Here is a 17,866-nt window from a genome sequence, read left to right on the forward strand (position 1 = left end):
TATTATATTCGTTACATCTTTTTCTCAATTATTGAATTTAAAATGGTGTTTAATGTAAAATGTTTCTTTCATATTAGATTATAAATGTTCTTAAGTAATTGTAACTGATGCTAAATAATCGGACAATGAGTAGTTTACTTCTTATCCTCTATGCAACATATGTACTCATATTTAATATACTCGCAACTGCACCTCTTTTATCCTCATACATGGTACACTTCACCACCTATTGTAAGAGGTAAAATTGAGATAGTTTTCTCAATAAATTTGGACAAATATAGGAGTTTCTCAAATTATATATGCATTAACTTGACAAAATATGTGGATATCAATATTAAAAACTATTATATTGAAGGATTTTGTGTTAGTTACACATAATTTATCAATGAGGTACGTAATTGATTTCAGTCTTTTTTTATAGTGTTTTTGCATTTAGCATTTTAAATCTCTGACAATTATTTAGGTATTAATTTCAATCGCAGATTTTTGATTTATTATTCTTACAAATCAAAAAAGATTTATACGGTTTGAAACTTTGAGACATGATAAATCTATAAATTATGGTGACGGTTGCAAAACCGTTGAAATAGACCAAAAAATCATTGCCATAGACCTATCGCAACGGTTCTGCAAGCGTCTCATAGGTGGGCATTGCAATAGGTCTATGGCAATAGTTTCTACGACGGTTGTCTAAATCGTCACCCTAGGTAGAGCTATGGTGACGGTTTCTACCAACCGTCGCCATAGATAGACCTATTGCGACGGTTATTTTTTGACTTATTGAGACGCCTGTTTTCATCTATTGCAATGGTTGTAAACCGTCACGATAGATGTTATTGCAACGATTGCTAACCGTTGCAATAGCAGCTATTGTGACGCTTTTGTTATTCTGTTGCAACGCTTTTTGACTACCTATTACAACTATTTTATTACTTGTTGGAACGCCTATTTTCATCTATTGTAACGGTTACAAACCGTTGCAATAGATTCTATTGCAACGGTTATGAACCGTTGCGATAGATTCTATTTCAACGACATTAACCGTGCGTAACCATTGCAATAGAATCTATTATGACGACATTAAACCATTGCAATAGCATCTATTACAACGAAATTAAACCGTTGCAATAGCATCTATTGCGACATTTTTGTTATTCTGTTGCAACGCTTTTTGACTACTTATTGCAATGATTTATTGATCTACTGCAACCATGATTTTCAACAATGATTGCAACATGTTATTAAATTGAAACGATTTATATATATAAATAGTCGTATTAATATATATTTTTATTTACATACATAATAAATTATAACACAATATATACACATCACAAAACAAAATCATTCATTAATAATCTCATAATTCAAAATATGCAACAAGCTATTAATTTAAACCCAAAAGTAAAATGTAATCAAGTCCAAATGATTAGTTAAGTTTTTACATACTAGCAAGTTCAAGTCACGATAAGTTTCAAAAAATTCAACACAAAACTATTGATATTAGAGCATTTATCCACAACCCAAAAATCTTCTCAAGTAAGGTCAATGTCTTCATCATTTTCCTTTATCTCTTTCTTCATTTTGGACACCTATAAAAAGAAAATAAATAATATAAATTAATACTTAAATGACAACATAAAAAGTACTATTCCACAACAAAATAAGTACGTAAACCACATATAAGTTAGCTAGTGAAGAGGCAAATCAACCAATCTGGAACATTGATCAGCGTGTATAAACCAAACAAGCCTCCACCACAACCAAAGACTCTTGGGTCATTTGGCATTTGCTGACTAGTGACTAAGGTGCAGCCGTAATACAGCTGAAAGTGTTTAAATCTAAGGAGGCGTTCTCAGGTCTATCTAAACAAATATCACTCAAATATCACTCAGTAAATCATCTCTAGCAAGGGTTGCTATTCGAGTTGGAGTGTTGATCGCTATCACTTTGTATGTTGTTGATTCAAATATCAATTTTGGGGATGTTATTCTCGCACTTTATTTCAAAACTTGGATGACCACAGTACTTTGGCATGCTCCCTCCCTAGAAAGGGTAATTAATATCCATGTCGCCGTATCTAAATGGCTCTCCGCACTTCTTGAATTGCTCGTTATCTTGACAGAGAGATCCCGGTATGTAGATCAAGACAAAGATTACGGTAGTGAAGAGCAAAAAGTATGGAAGGAGTTCTTGATGAATTTATGCTTGATTAGAGGAAATTACCACCTAGAAGGAGAGCAGCTACCTGGTAATAGTGAAAAAAGAGCTTTACCTAATTCTATACTATTCAAGATGAGGAATTATAAGGGACAGAAAACAAGAAGCTACAAAGATTTTACAACCCTCTGTGACCTTGAAGGGCAACAAATAATCTGATATGAAATAACACAGATTTGGTAAGGTAGTTTTTTTCCATGATTAGATAACATAGCCAATACCTGGATTTAGCAACAGTATTTAGTGTACGGAGTACGCCTTGTGGGGATTCTGCAGTAAGCAGCCTCTTTATACTTGGTTTGAGCAAACAACTCTTGGAATCATTGGACAACCTGAAGCTATACCAAGTTAATAGATGTAGGATCATTGTGAATACAGACAACAAATATTCTACAGCACAACTGTAAAAACCAAACAGTAAAATGAACATAGCCTACGCATGTAACACCACTGGAAAATTGGATACACAGTCGTGTTACTCTATAATGAGATGGAATAAATCAATTGAGAAAACATGTACCAACCAATAATTCACTGTACACAAAGTATAGTATTATAGTTCTCTGTTATGCTCAACACCTCCAAGGAAAAAATGGGAGAACTCTCTGTGTAACTTTTTATACATGTATAATAATATTTGCAGATTCTAAATAAATCAAAAAAATAACGATTAATCGAATAGTATATAGTTTATTGTCTCGATAACATTTCATGCGTTATTGATGAGAAATCATAATGGTATGGTGATTGCATTTGAACACTTGACAAAGGCCTAATAGCTCCTGTTGATGTTGTTCCATACATTGGTACTTGACAATGATCTACATACTACAATATGAGATATTTGGTAGAGATTAACGTAAGTATCTTAGGCAAGGCTGAAACTTTAAAGCCTGGATGCGTATTGCTGGTCTGGTTGTAATGAGATAATTAGATGATCCTTACACAACTGATGAGGGACAAATGCAGCATTCACTAACGAGCGCTATTTTTCTTTCCCTATTTCCTGTTTTAACCAATTCTAGAAGATCACCGTCTCTCAGTTGCTGGTTAAACATCAGTTTTACGTATAGATTAGGCTTTAAACGGTGGCCGTTAAGTCTATAAGGTTGTTTACTAATGGTAGCAGGTTGGTCTCGCAAATAAAACTATAACCTTTATGCAACAAGAAGAGAATACACATGGTCTCAACAAGGAGGAGAGTGCGCGGTATGAGTAAATTGCAAACCTCAGAAGATGCCAAGAGTAGTGGATAAACTTGATAATGCACAACACTAAAATTTCAACAGACTTTTTCGGAATAACCTAGCATTTTAAAAAATAAAATATTATATTTTATTAAGCTAGCACCGAGAAGGTACTGCAAAAGATTACCAAGAACAAAGGGAAATTACAATGACTCCGTTATCTATGACATCCTGTGTTCCTTGCACAAAGAAAAAAAGTTGCGGCTACATTTATTGGTAAAGAACTATCTCACTTGAGTAGGAACGCGACATTCACTAGGGTTCTTCTTGTCCTCCCAGGCAGACAGATCAATATTTGAGCCACCAAAGCTAGGAACCTGCAGCAGTTTAAGCATTAGCTCAAAAACTGAATAACAACACCATCTAACTACAAACAACACAAAAAAACAAATGCACAAAGGGATAGTCCTCCGAAACTGTTTCACCTTGTTCCCAATGTTTTGTCCCTTCCGTCTTCACATTAGACTGTTGACATCCTTTGGCCTCACCCACTGCACCCCTAAACCTATTGAGTCTAGACCTGGCAGTTTGAATCAAAATGTAGCAGTAGATGATTAGTGGCTTCCCTGTTCTATCACATAAGAAACCTGGTACACATAAAATTTTCCTCTTTTGTGAAGTATCCAGAGGTGGATGTCATCATTTGGTTATGGGTTTATCTGAACCAAGAACTTTTGAGATGGAACACCTACTAAAATCTTGACTAGTGTTAGATCTGAACCCATAATTGGAACACAATGCATTTTGTTCAGATTATATGGTAAAGAACTATCTCACTTGAGCAGGAAAGCGAGATTTACTAGGGTTCTTCTTGTCCTCCCAGGCAGACAGATCAATGTTTGAGCCACCAAAGCTAGCAACCTGCAGCATTTTAAGTATTAGCTCAGGTTGATTATATAAATCTTTTGCATTAATTCTGCTCTATTCAGATACAACCCACCCAAACAACACAATAACACATATCAAGATTAAAAAAAAATCTTACCACAAACAACAAATTGTCAAAAAGCAAAGTTGAAGGCAGGATATTGAGACATAATGTTCTCTCTATATTGAGAATTAAAGTGATCCGCTATCTAAACAAGAATGGATATAGAATATGTACGAAAAGAAAATTTAACACACGCAAAAAAATAGAACTATAAGAAATTGAATTCATTTCATTAAAGAAATAGTTTTCCTTGTACCTACGAGGATATCCTAGTAGTTGCACTGGTAAGGCATAGGAGTAACAACCTGTAGATTCCACGTATGTATCCCAGCTGTTGTTTGGTAAAGTTTTTCTCGCAATACCTACCCAAGGGAACTATGATGTATGTAAATTTAGTTAACGGCATATTACCTTACGGAACTATAGTGCATGTGAATCTTAATAATGGCATATTACCTTCGAGTTAGAGATTATCAAAGAATGGCACTTCACATTTTTTAGCTATTTACTGAGAGATAACTGAATGAGGATGGTTTTGAGACCCCAAAACACGGGTTTTACACCTAAAAGGGGAGACTTGAATAAGGTCTTTCTTTCTAATTTTCATAGTATTGGAGGGTCTTTTCCTCTTACTTTTGACAAATTAGAGAATCAAAGACAGGTCGCACTCAGTTCATAGTTGGAAGTTTGAATCGCTCTCAACTCGTCGTCCTAAGTTTACTACCTGCGAAAAGCATGAAAATCACGAGACAAGACCCTATTGGATTGACCTTTCTCCTGCATACCTCTTGAGTCAAACTACTCTATTCGGAAAGGGATTTCCAATTCATGGAAATAATAAAATTTCATGTAGTACCTGTTACCTCCCACCAACACTTACACAAAGTAACTCGATCAATAAACTTAAATTGCAGGACATTGACAACACCTGTTAAACTAGGCAAATGTCTGAAAGTCGTAAAAGAGGAAGCCTTCATAGCTTCTAAATATCCCGTTATAATCACTTTTGAATATCCCGTTATAACCACTATATATATAGTTTACTAAAAAAATTCAATTCTTAATTTGGTTACATCAGGTTCATAAATTAGTTTTTAAGATTTTTTGTGCACCTCTTAAAAATGCAGATGGTTAAGAACACATTTCAATCCATGTTGTTCACCCCAAATCAGAAATGGACAAGTTTTTTTCACCAAAAAAATTAATGAAAAACATCTTAATTTCGACGAAACCACCACCAAAAGATAGCTCTACAGAATCAAACAATAAGGTTTCATCACATACAGGCCATTTGGAGAATGGACGTGAGACTCGTACTCAGGTTTTATTTCCTCTTTTCCTATATTATTTTCTTTCTCTTGTTTTGCAAGATTATTTCTTTGGACTTAAAATATTTATACATACTAATACAAAGCACACTTTGGTATCTCCAGGAGCAAATACAGGTAGAGGAGGGGGATGAAAATGAGGATCAAGATGAAGTTCCAAAATATAGAGATTTGATTGCAATCCATGCCGCAAAGCACAAATGTGGTATGGAAACGTTTGGGAGCCATGGAAATTCTAGTAAAGTCGGAAGCCTTAGCATGAACGAACAAGCTCTTGAAAACACAGGGTACTTCTAACCTATTTTGCTTGGACATCTCAAAAATGTACCAAAGGTAGTGTACATTTTTGGAGGATCCAACACAGATACAACAACATTTTTAGAGAGTGCGATTCCGAGCAACGCACAATCAAAACCTCTTTTACATTATCTACCGTACCAATATCGGTAACAACGGTTTCTGTTGTTAACAGTTTCGTACAGCCACATAAAGTAGAGAAGTCAAAGCAATATCAAGCACAGTCATAGTTCCAAAAGACTCAACTTTATCACTAAAATCAAACATTCAACAAAAAAATAATCAAAGCTACAGCAAAATCCTAAAAATTAGTAACATCTACAGCAAAATCTCCAAAAATCAGTAACATCTACAGCAAAATCCCCAAAAATCAATAAAATCTACAGTAAAATCCCCAAAAATCGATAACATCTACAGAAAAATCACCAAAAGTCAGTAAAATCTAATTCGACCAACTACCACAGGCTCATTTGAAAAGAGAAAAAGGAATAGGGTGAGTACTTATTGATACAATAAGCATCGTTTAGTTATAGCTACAGCAAAATCCCCACAAAAACCCAAAGAATTACAGCAAAATCTTCAAAATTCGTCGTCGGCCGATCTCCAACAGAATTATGAAAAATTCGTTGCCGGCGATTAGGGCAATCTTAGATGAAAGTCCACAGAACTAACCTTCAATGATTTAGAGAAAAAGTGTGTGATTACTATTTAGTGATGGTTATTATAAAACTCTATAAGGACGAACATTTAGAGAAAAAGATTGTGATACGATTTAGAGAAAAATTTAGTGATTTAGGGATTTAAGAGTCGGTTTAAGCTTAAGTTTTGGAGAAAATTTTTATTAAAATGTTTTTGTTTTGGCAGACTTAATAAAATATTTTGTGAAAATTGAGGGAAAAAAATAAGCATTGCTATAGCTTATTTTATTTATCTATTGCAATGCTTAATGTCAAATGCGCCGGTTATAGTGTTAAATTAGAGCTAATAGAATAATTATTTATGGCAACGCTTGAAAGCGTCGCAATAGACCATCTATTGCAACGCTTTGTTAAGTATCGCCAAAAAGTTCGTTGCCATAGGGGTAATTTCCAGTAGTGAGCATATCAGGGCAGAGAGTAATATTCAATATCACCAGGAATATTGGAATATTACTGAAGGTTAGGAAGCCAATTCAAGAGTTTCCTCATGCATGGCCTGATATTTTAAATGAATTTGAGCATAGCAGATCAAAGGTAAAGGTTACAAAAGTACTCTGGAAGTTTCCTAAGGAAGGATGGGTTAAATATAATACTGATGGAGCACCTAGAGGGAATTCTGGTATTAAATCTTATGCATTTTGCCTAAGGAATGAACAAGGAGATTTGATTTATGCACAAGGAGCTAATATAGATGATACTTCTAATGTGGAAGCAGAGGCAAGTGCTATTTTACAAGCAACAAGACATTGTTGTCACACATCACAACAAAGTAATATTTAAGACAGATTCTCTACTTATTCAAAAATCGTTAATAAGAGAATGAAGTTATCCATGGAACATAACAAAGTCAATAGAGAAAATTTGGACATTGTTGGAAAATAAAAAAGTACAGTTTTAACATATTATGAGGGATGAAAATCAATTAGCTGATCATTTAGCTAATTTAGCCATTAATAAAGGGGATTTCATAATCACAATTTTACATTAGTTAGAATTCACAGGCAATGTCCTTACTTAAGATTGTCACCAACAAAGGGGTCAGGGGCTGGGAAGGTTATAGCTTAGTTGTTCACATGAAAATATTTATAAGCCAAGGAGACATGAAACAGAGTGAAAAAAGCTATCTAGCTTACACTACAGCAACCAACAAAAAGGACTTGCAGTAAAAGGGAAGGGTTACTTGGGTGGTTTGCAATTCGTAAACCTAAAGAGTATATTACTATCCAAATACTTAGTGATTTTGGGCATCCCATTATCTCCATATTAGCCATAGCTACAAAAAGAAAAGGGTCAGAAAAATCAATTATGACTGAAAAAAAAGACAGAGAGTAGGTACTGAGCTTACTAAAAAAAGTAATAATCTTCAGGGGCCTAGAACCCTCAACAGAGCACAAAAAGAAGATAAAATTTCCATCCACCCGAGAGAACAGCTAGGATTAACAAAAAAGAGGAAAAATAAGTTGAAAATGAAGAAATAGTTAAAACAAGACAAGCATGGACACTTACTTCTGAAAACTGATATATGCAGATATAGCAACCATCTAGGGCATAGAGTTGATCACCCAAAGCTGGTACAAGAGGAAGCTACGATTCAGCAATGGAAGCGAAAATATTTTTTTCCGGTGTCTTAGGGTTACTGAGGTTGAAGACGGATAAAAATGGATTACGAAACCCTAAATTTTTGCTTATATCTAATAGAGTAGGTAGCATTGGGTCGGGTCATTGGGTTATCAGATAGGAGTAGGGCCTTTAAATTTTTGTTTTTTGTGTGTTTTCGAATGGGTTGACCCATTTGTGTGTAAAGACTTTTTTGTTTGTTTGCTCTATTATTTATAAAATTCTCAAATTAATTAAAAAACAAACTATAAATTATGTAATGGTCAACTCAACCTTTAATTAACTCCTTTAATTAACTATAAATTGTTAATGTCTATAAAGTGCTATATTATTCATAAACTAAAATATCTTTAATCAATATTTACTTGATGATAAGGACATGCTACTATAGTATTTATATGAGTCTTCTTCGCTCCTAACTAGAAGGTCTCAGGTTTGAATCATTATGATTACTATGAAGAAATATTGTTAGAAGCAATATCCATTGGAGACCGAGCAAAAAAATCTAAAAATTAAAATATGAGTCCTCTTTCTCTAAAAATTATTTTTAAAGTAATTTTACCTTTATAGAATATGATAATTTTCGACTTAAGAACAAAGAGTAGTAATGTTTCTATCCGATTTTATTATGTCTGACGAGGAATTATGTTGAAAATATATGCCTAAAGAAATGGCAAGTGAAAAAAAAAAAGAATGCTAATCTTTTTTAAAAGAATATTTAGCAAATTTAAGGAGTATTTTGTGTTAGTGAAATGCCTAAGTATGCAATTAGTAAAAGTACTAAAAATTCAATAGAAGGTACGTAAAAATATTACATCATTTCTTTCGTCCTATTTTATGTGACACAATTATGTATTCGATGTGAATTCAAACATACACGCTTCAAGTTTTTAACAATGAAATTTACATGTTTGATAACTACATACAAAATATTATATACAACGAAATAGTCAAAATACTAATTATATGAGAAATTTAATAACAACATATCCGGTTTACTCCCACAAGTAGAAATTAAAATACTATAATATTTATAAAACAAAGAGTGAGTTTCAAAAATTATGTAAAAGTGAACTCAAACGAGATGGAGTATTTTATTTTTTTGGAGTTTTTTTTCTCAAAATAAAAGGAAGTTGATAATATTTTTTATAAGTGAAAGTCTCAAAATATTATTAAAAAGACATTTTATTTCTTTAAAACTATATATTTGTGAAGAACATGAGTGTCCTTTTTTTAAATTTAAATTAATAAGATTATAATAATCGTGCAAAGTGCGGATTAGTTGCCTATTTTGTTTGATAATTTAAAATTAATTTTTAAACAATTGGGAGCTTTTCCTTCTTTAAAAAAATTCTATCATATATTTATTACATCTTATTATATTGCATGTGTTATAAAAAACTTACATATATTTGCATTCTTTATTTAAATATGATGTACTTCCTCTGTTTGTTTTAGTTGACCCTCTTTTTAAAAATATTTATTCTAATTTAGTTGTCCCATTTAAAAAATCAACAGTCTTATTATGCTCTTTCAGATCTACCCATATAATTAAATGATTACAAAAAATGTATATACTCAAATTTATATTTTCAAAACATAAGTAATAATACTAATTTGGTAAATAAATTCATAATATATACTTTTTTTTAAGAAAAATGTAAGTCAACAAGGAATATATTTCGAAAAGGAGGGAGAATGTTCAACTTCCTTCTACCTAATAAGACCAAATAAGTATGGCTTAATCAATTTTTAAATAACAATCACATATAAAGTTAATGGATATGCAATAACTTAGTTTTTTCTTTCTCCTTTTTCTTTTTTACGTTTTTCGTCTGAGGCTTTCTGCAATGTGTAAACACAATGAATAACTTTTTGGTTATTCAATCCATATTTCATAGCAATTCTTTTGGAATTTACAGATCACATACTTTATAAGTTGTCTCCGTTCCCCTTTTTTTAAGAAATTTTTTTTAGTTCACATTTAGTTTCACAGATTGTTAGTGCTAAGTTCTTGATCTGTGACCCTTTTAAACAATGTAATATTGTCTTTTTTAGAATATGAAAATCTCATTTATTATTTCTCTCATTGAGTTGATTAGACATATCTCTTTTGCCAATTTTTTTATTATTTGATTTTCATTTATGTCCGATATCGAATATGAGTCTCTCTAATTCAAATTTGAACCATTACACAGGGCTCATTCGGTGGAATTATTCCCTATCAAAGATCTGTTCATATCTTAGGCTCGAAACAAATACCTTTTTCCAAGATTCCTATTTATTAATTTCTCCTGTGTGTTGCTGTACTATTAAAATTCATAATTATAACTCCAACATTTTTCCCTCATGATGTTTATTTATGTGCTCTTTAGTAGTTTAACTTTTCCTTCTCCTTAGAATTTTTCCGCTTATTAGGCCGGGGGGGGGGGTTGCGGAGGGTCAGTGATGCTGCATGACTGGCTTGCAAATTTCAGTTGTTTTTAATTCTCTCTTCATATTCATGTATAATGGTAACTAATTATATGTGATGCTGCATGACTGGCTTGCAAATTTCAGTTGTTTTTAATTCTCTCTTCATATTCATGTATAATGGTAACTAATTATATGTACCGGCTATTCATATCCCCAGTTATGTCATTGTTTTTTTGTTTTTTTTGTTTTATCTGCTATATGCATGTTTCTCTTTTAATAAGAAACCCTGAATAGACCCCTGCATCACTTTTTTCCTTTCTGTCAATTTTTTCCACCAAATTAAATAGGGAAAATTTCAAAAAATATACTCCTTCTGTTTTATAATAAATGAATTATTAGATTTTGGCACACATATTAAGAAAAAAAATATTAAGAACATAAATTTAACACAACTTTTTATTTTACCCCAAAAAAAAAAGTTGACTTTGTAATACCTTTTCAAAAGTTAATTGGTTATCAAATCATGAGAGTAAATTTAAAAAAAAATTCAATGATTTATTTATTTTGAAACATCAATAAATATTTCAATAATTTACTTATTTCAAAATGAAGGAAATACCTTTTTAAAAAATTATTTATATTTACATAGCCCATAAAATTAGTTACACTCACATAGCCTCATTTTTACGCGATATACAATTACGATATACAATTATATATATATATGTATATATATACTCTTTCTCTTTATATATTAGCGAATAGAGTTGGACTAACACAGCTTTAAAACCTTGCACAAAAGCAACATATATTGAACCATATGGATAAATAGGGGCAAATTGGTCATTTTGAAAATTCATAACTTGTATCCTCTTTCAGTAGCTAACACGTGTTCTATTAGCTACTGAAAAACCCATGAGTGTATCTCACTCGATCACAAACATCAAGATTTCATCCCTCTTAATCCCAATTTCAACATCATCACCCATTAACCCTTCACTCAAACCCTAAAACACTCTACATTTATCGTTGCCACACTGCCCTTCGACGAACCTTCTCCTCCATAAGACCTCTGCAATGATCTTGCTAAGTTAATTCCTCGGTGAAAAGATGGAAAACGGCGTTGTAGAAAGTGAGTTTTGAACTTGAAGCAACATTTTTTTGTTTTGGGTTTTGTAGGAGAGAGTTGATCATGACCTTTTCTATTTGGAGTTGAAAAGCAAAGAGGAGATCGTTTTCGGCGGCTTTAGCAGTAATTTCACGGCGCTATTCGTCCAGTAGGGCGGGTAGATCGTCCTTAACTTTCATTTTCTCTTTGGAGGTTTTAGGAACTGTTAAAATGGATATGAGTTATTCACCTTCTGCAGGTTTACTCTATATTGGAGACTCTCAAGAATATGGGAAAGAGTATTAAATAAGTCTTGGAGTGATTTTGGTTAGCTTTTACAGTTTGAAAAAATGATAAAATACTCATACATTCTCTGGAGTTTTTGTCGATATTTATTTTTGAACTATGATTTTCTGTTGGATATTCTAAATGCATGTTTTGTTGGTCCATGATTTTCACACCGACGCACATGTGATGTTTGACAATATGTCTGAAATAATTGATTCTTTAGCAATCCCTTAGTCCAAGAAAAAATTAACTCCAACAATGTTCATCTCTTGAGATTTTGTTAAGTAATCTTATTTTTGGATATTTTTCCATTTTCATTAGAATTTTTTGTCTATACTTTATCAATTTTTGATTTATCAGAGATTTGTCTGCTTCTGTTTCATTGTGTGTAATTTTTCTGTAATGTTTTCTTTCTGTTGCAGAGATCTCAATTCATCACTTCTGGCAGGAACTCTCGAGAATTTAGTTCTCTAGAATGATATTAAGTTTTGTCCTTTGTATAAGTCCATTGTCAATTTATAGGTCATCTATATATGCATTGTGCCTTTATGCAAAGTGGTGGCCGAGAATGATTCTCTTGGTTTCAAGTTTTTTTTGTGGTACTATTATTTATTTTCCATGAAATTGGGTCTGAAATATGGTTTCGTCTTAATTCATTTAAGGAATGTCTGTTTTATGACCGGATCAGCGTTAAACTCAAAAACTATTTCCTTTCTTTTATACAGTTACCAAATGTTAGTATTTGATTAATTCTGCCGCATTGTCATGGTTGAAGGGACATTCTGAGAATACAAGTATGTGAAAGTGCAATTTCCATTTTATCATGGCAGGCTGCAACTCGCCTGCATGCAGCCGAAAAGTTGATGCTTTTATTTAGCTGTCTGTACCAATAACCGACCTGTGAACACCCCTACCCACAAGAACCATATCCTACTATTTCTAGCATATTGGTAGTTACTGAAGTTCAAATATCACCTCCTTCTGGTTGTAACTATTGTCTGACGATGGAACTACTTTGTGTATTATCTCATACACCTTGTTGGTTATTTCTTCATGTATAGTGATTACTTCTCCAACGGAGTTCTGGGAGAATGTATACAAGCTATCTTATAGTTCCTTTCTTTGTTCAATGATGTTAAATATGGTACTGGACTGACTGCTTTGCTTTGAGTTTAGAAAATGGAACTTAAAATCTAAATCCTCGAGGGAGGTCGCTCATGTAGTAGAGCCTGCTGCCTCTAATCATTTAGGTGGGAGTTCAAATCAGCAAACAAGGAATGAGAAAGACCACTTTTGCCTTGAGGTGGAGTGTGGGTGAATTGTCGAAGTCCGTAGGGGGCGTTTGGCCATGCGAATTGTTAGTACTTGAGAAAAGCAGTTTCTGTTTCCAAAGGAAAAAAGTGATATTTGAAAATTGGAGTAGTATTTGGCCATGAATACCAGTTAAAGCTGTTTTTGAATTTTTGCAAGTAACTTGGAGTGAAAAAAGTGAAAAAAAAATTATGGTGTTTCTGAAATTCCTGAAAAAGTCAACAATTGAATTCGGAGTTTTCGAGAATTTTATGGCCAAATGCCCCCTGAATCCCCAAAAGAGATCATTTCAAAGGAGATATGTTACTCCCTTTGTTCATTTTTATGTAGCATTATAACCATTTGCGGTGTCAATGATATTTTCCTCTTCATGATGTCATCTTTATTTTTCTTCTCATGTTCCAGAAGAGCAATGACGAAGATCATATTTTTCGGGCCTTTCTACATGCCGCCCTTTTTTCTGTTGTTGCTTTTACTTCTTTCGGAGTTGTCTGTTTCAAGCCTCATTTGTTTGTCATGTTAGATATGTGAGTATTTTTGTTCTGCACATAATTGAAGTTTTATTTATTTGTTGCAGTGTTTGGGTTGCAAGACGACCTCCAGGTTATGCATTCATTGAGTTCGATGATCGTAGGGATGCTCTAGATGTTGTTGGCGATCTAGATTATATAAATTGAATAGTGTGCATCATATATCATTAGCTGGATGGTTTGTTGATTATAGCTAACCTTTTTTAAGTGATAGTGATGTACAAGTTCGGGTTGTCAGCATAAGCTTCCATTTTACTTTAGTCAATTACTTGAAAAATGCTGGAAAGTTGTCCAAAGCGCATGAAGTAATAAGACATATGGTGGATAAAGGACAGTATATCAATCTTTTTCCAAAGTTCAAAAGATATAGAAGATGCTAAAGAGGTAACCAATGCAAAACTAAGTTGGCTAGAATAACACTCTCATTCTTCCACCAACTATGTTAATTTGATACTTTTATGGAGTTATATTATGTGTTCGATGGACTTTTGATATGCGAAGTAACAATGATGATGAATGTTGTACAGGCTAAACCACTTTTTATGTATAAATGCTGTCAACATCATGCATTAGTTCTGTGCTTATTCCTCCATGTTCTGAAGTTGAATAAGCTTACCATAAAACCAGGTAGTATTGCTGCTGTTGGTGCTTGCAATTTGACTGGTGTCATAAGTTCGCAGGTCCACCTCTCGACCACATGCCCCAAAAAAGCAGCGACCTAGGGAAAAGGTACCAGATTTATTTCTTAATTGTTGGATCAGTAAGCAAATAGAGTAAAGGTACGAACTTTATGAAGTTATCACATTATGTCATTCCATTATCTGGCTTCTTTTTGCAAGTTTAATGAAACAAAATGCTTTGCTTATTCAAGCCTATGAGTATCAATGCACTTGTAGAATTAATCATTCAAATTAGACCATCATCTTATTACTTTTTAATCATTTCTCAAGTTGCTAATGTCTGGATTCCTAGAATTCTAGACCCTTAATTATCAGTGATGATTTCCATCTCATCACTTGAATGTTATGCTATCTTACCCATTGTTTAGACTATGAAATGTCCGCCTCTGATTAGTTTGCTTAGATATTCTTACATCTAATTATACTGGATTGTGATCTCAAAATATTTCACCGCTGTCCGTAGACATGGTGTTATTCTATGTTCATGATCTTTCACCTGCTCCTTTGGCAAAAGAAAAACTCTTGATGGGAAAGAATGCAAAGTGATGATGACAAGATATTTTCTATATAGGCTGGTTGAGGTGAATATGCAGGGAAGCTTTTCTAATTTGCTGATGATAGGAGCTATAAGATTTTTGGATGACACCTGTTAGTTGCATTTGAAGTAAAATTACTTCAAACTTTAAAACTATAGTTTGTGAATAGATAAATTTTAAAAATCATATGATCATGTTAATTTGTCGAGCTCCATTTAGTTATTGAGAGTAAGGAGCAACATCTGTGAATAATTTTGCCAACAATAATTGCCTTTAGGTAAGGGTAGGACAAATTACATCAGTTTCTTTCCCATATTTGATGTTATTTCTCTTAAGTCTTAAATCAAATGCGTTGAACTATATACACTAAAAGCATGCTCCAAATTAGTTTGACATTTGGTTGAGTCTAACCTCAGTTCAAAACGCACATGCATTCTATAACGGTGCATAATACTTCATGTTGTGCTAAAGTAGTATTTCTCTTTGGCATACACGAACAAATAATGTTTTATTCATTTTCCTAATTCAATTCAGTTGTATCTATTGATCAATTATACAGGTCTTAGAAAATCTACATCAAAACGAAATAATGAAACTATAAAGCTACGTGACCTCAGCGACGATGAAGTGAAAAGCCATTTGCCGTTTCTCTTTTCATACAGGTATCATAGAATTCTTTATCAATTCTGTCGATTCACAGTTTCTGATATACATGGTGCTTGATATTTTGACATACAGATGGAATGCTACTTAAATTGCAGATGTACATTCATCATGTATAATGACTCTCAAGCTGACACATGGGTTTTATCATGAGAATGGATTGCTTTATTTTTAGTAGTAAGAACTTGAGAAAGTAAGGCCCATTTTATAGATTATCTGAGGATTACGTGGCAGGTTTGAGTTGCTAACTATGGTGAAGAAGAAATCTGACATGTTAGTGAAAGCCAATAATAAGGAGGTTGAAATTGCTTCAGATGTTGAAATGGATCCCGGCTTCTGGCGTGACACCATGGACTTGTATTTTATTCAGGACAAGGAGTCCAGGGGGCTTCAGCAAGATAATCTTATATTCTTTGTTAACAAAATAGTACAGCTATTTCCATCTTTCACTTTGTTGTCTGGCTATTAATTTGTAAGTTGTTGGAATACTTTGTGGTGCAGGGTATGCAGGGACATGGATCAAATGCAGGTAAAGAAGTTAACACTTGCAACAAGAAGAATGATGAAAAACATAGCAACACCTACAAGTTTAGATAGTTGTTGGAAGAGCACCATTCTCATGTAGAGACATATTATACGTATGTTTTTCTTAAAGCTACTACTATTTATGATTATTTATCCTTTGACTTCAGTACAATCATGACAATGGCCATGACCCTCTATTATATATATATATATGAATAATAAGTGTATAAAAGGTTAAATTATAGTAGCTGAACATAGCTTGATTAAACTGACCAAGTTTTGTATTAGGAAATTGTATGTACAGATGCGTGGGGATGTATCAAAAGTTGAATGGTGAAGGTTTCTTTGCAACAACCTTAGCTGCCCAAAATAGATTTTCAAGCTATACATTGCTTTGCTAGAATGAATGCTTACAAAGAATCGTCTAATGTAGTGGGGAACTGTTGACTCAGCTAAATGTGTACTGTGCAATTACACGATGGAGAGTCATAATCACTTATTTTTTGTGTGCACATACTCCTCAAGGATATGAAACAAGATGCTGCAATGGTTGGGGATTACACGATTTGCCAAAGATTGGATAAAAGAAATGGAATGGGCAATCATCAACAGAAGTGGAAAAATGTGAAAGCTGATTTCTACATATTGTGTCTAGCATATACCATCTATCATATTTGGTTAGAACGAAACACTAGTGTGTTTTAGAAAGAACAGAGGGAGAAAAGACACACAGTTAGGTAGATCATCCAGAAAGTATATGTACGGGGCTCTATGAAGCAAAAACTGGTTGAGCAGATCGATTTGATGAACTACTATTATAATAACTCAAACTTCTAAACCAAGATATGAATCTTTCTTTAAATATGTATCGACACGAACCCCATGATTTCTTATATTCTGTAAGTGTTAAAGATCAATTCTTTAGTGTGGGAAGAGCCTTGAATATGAATAAAGGTTATTAGGAACCTCTAATTAACTCAAAGATGAGCTGAAAGCTCCTTTACTGATTGAGTTTCAGCATAACATTTTATTAGGGTCAATTTCAAACAAGTACTACTACTAGAATGTGAAACTTTTTTAGCCAAGACCCACTATATATTAATGTTCTTCGTGTCTTCTTTTTAATGCCACTGACCGCTAGTTAATCGATTCCAGAGCAGAAAGTTATGAATATTTTACCATAAAATAATGATCTGACCGTCACATTTGGAAAGGTTTTGCGGACTAGTTTACGGACAAAGACCTTTTTATGCACCCAAAAAACCTAGTGGAAATCAAGAAATGCAAGCAATTATTTTGAAAAAGTTACTGAAAGCCTTATGCGGTGGTAAAGCACTTTTTACGGTTCGCATAAGACTCCAACAGGATTTTTTCAATATTTTATTTAAAAGGCACTTTGGCCCTTTCTATATATTATAAATTGTTCCTCAACTCTTAAAACCCTTCAGTTTATCAGAGTATAAAAGAGAGGG

The 17,866-nt window shown here is 33.2% G+C and overlaps 1 long non-coding RNA gene and 1 other non-coding gene across 7 annotated transcripts; one reads left to right on the forward strand and one right to left on the reverse strand.

Annotated features, from left to right (window-relative positions):
- Positions 1-1,533: 1,533 nt before the first annotated feature.
- On the reverse strand, positions 1,534-8,363 carry LOC107842366. 2 transcript variants are annotated; one of them, XR_001665715.2, is made up of 7 exons: positions 8,228-8,363; positions 8,067-8,151; positions 4,245-4,328; positions 3,893-3,987; positions 3,701-3,784; positions 2,442-2,552; positions 1,534-1,592 (listed from the first exon to the last, which is right to left on the reverse strand). It is a non-coding gene; the product is annotated as an uncharacterized LOC107842366 (long non-coding RNA). The 2 variants fall into 2 exon arrangements; XR_001665713.2 differs by having other exon boundaries at positions 3,893-4,328.
- Positions 8,364-11,518: 3,155 nt separating this feature from the next.
- Positions 11,519-17,258, forward strand: LOC107842368. Of its 5 annotated transcripts, none has more exons than XR_007045154.1 (5): positions 11,524-14,374; positions 14,618-14,719; positions 15,766-15,868; positions 15,945-16,507; positions 16,683-17,258. It is a non-coding gene; the product is annotated as an uncharacterized LOC107842368 (transcript). The 5 variants fall into 5 exon arrangements; XR_007045155.1 differs by having other exon boundaries at positions 15,968-16,507; XR_007045157.1 differs by having other exon boundaries at positions 11,524-11,885; positions 14,038-14,374; positions 15,766-16,507.
- Positions 17,259-17,866: the final 608 nt, after the last annotated feature.

This window comes from Capsicum annuum, chromosome 9 (assembly GCF_002878395.1).
Source record: "Capsicum annuum cultivar UCD-10X-F1 chromosome 9, UCD10Xv1.1, whole genome shotgun sequence".
Taxonomy (NCBI): domain Eukaryota; kingdom Viridiplantae; phylum Streptophyta; class Magnoliopsida; order Solanales; family Solanaceae; genus Capsicum; species Capsicum annuum.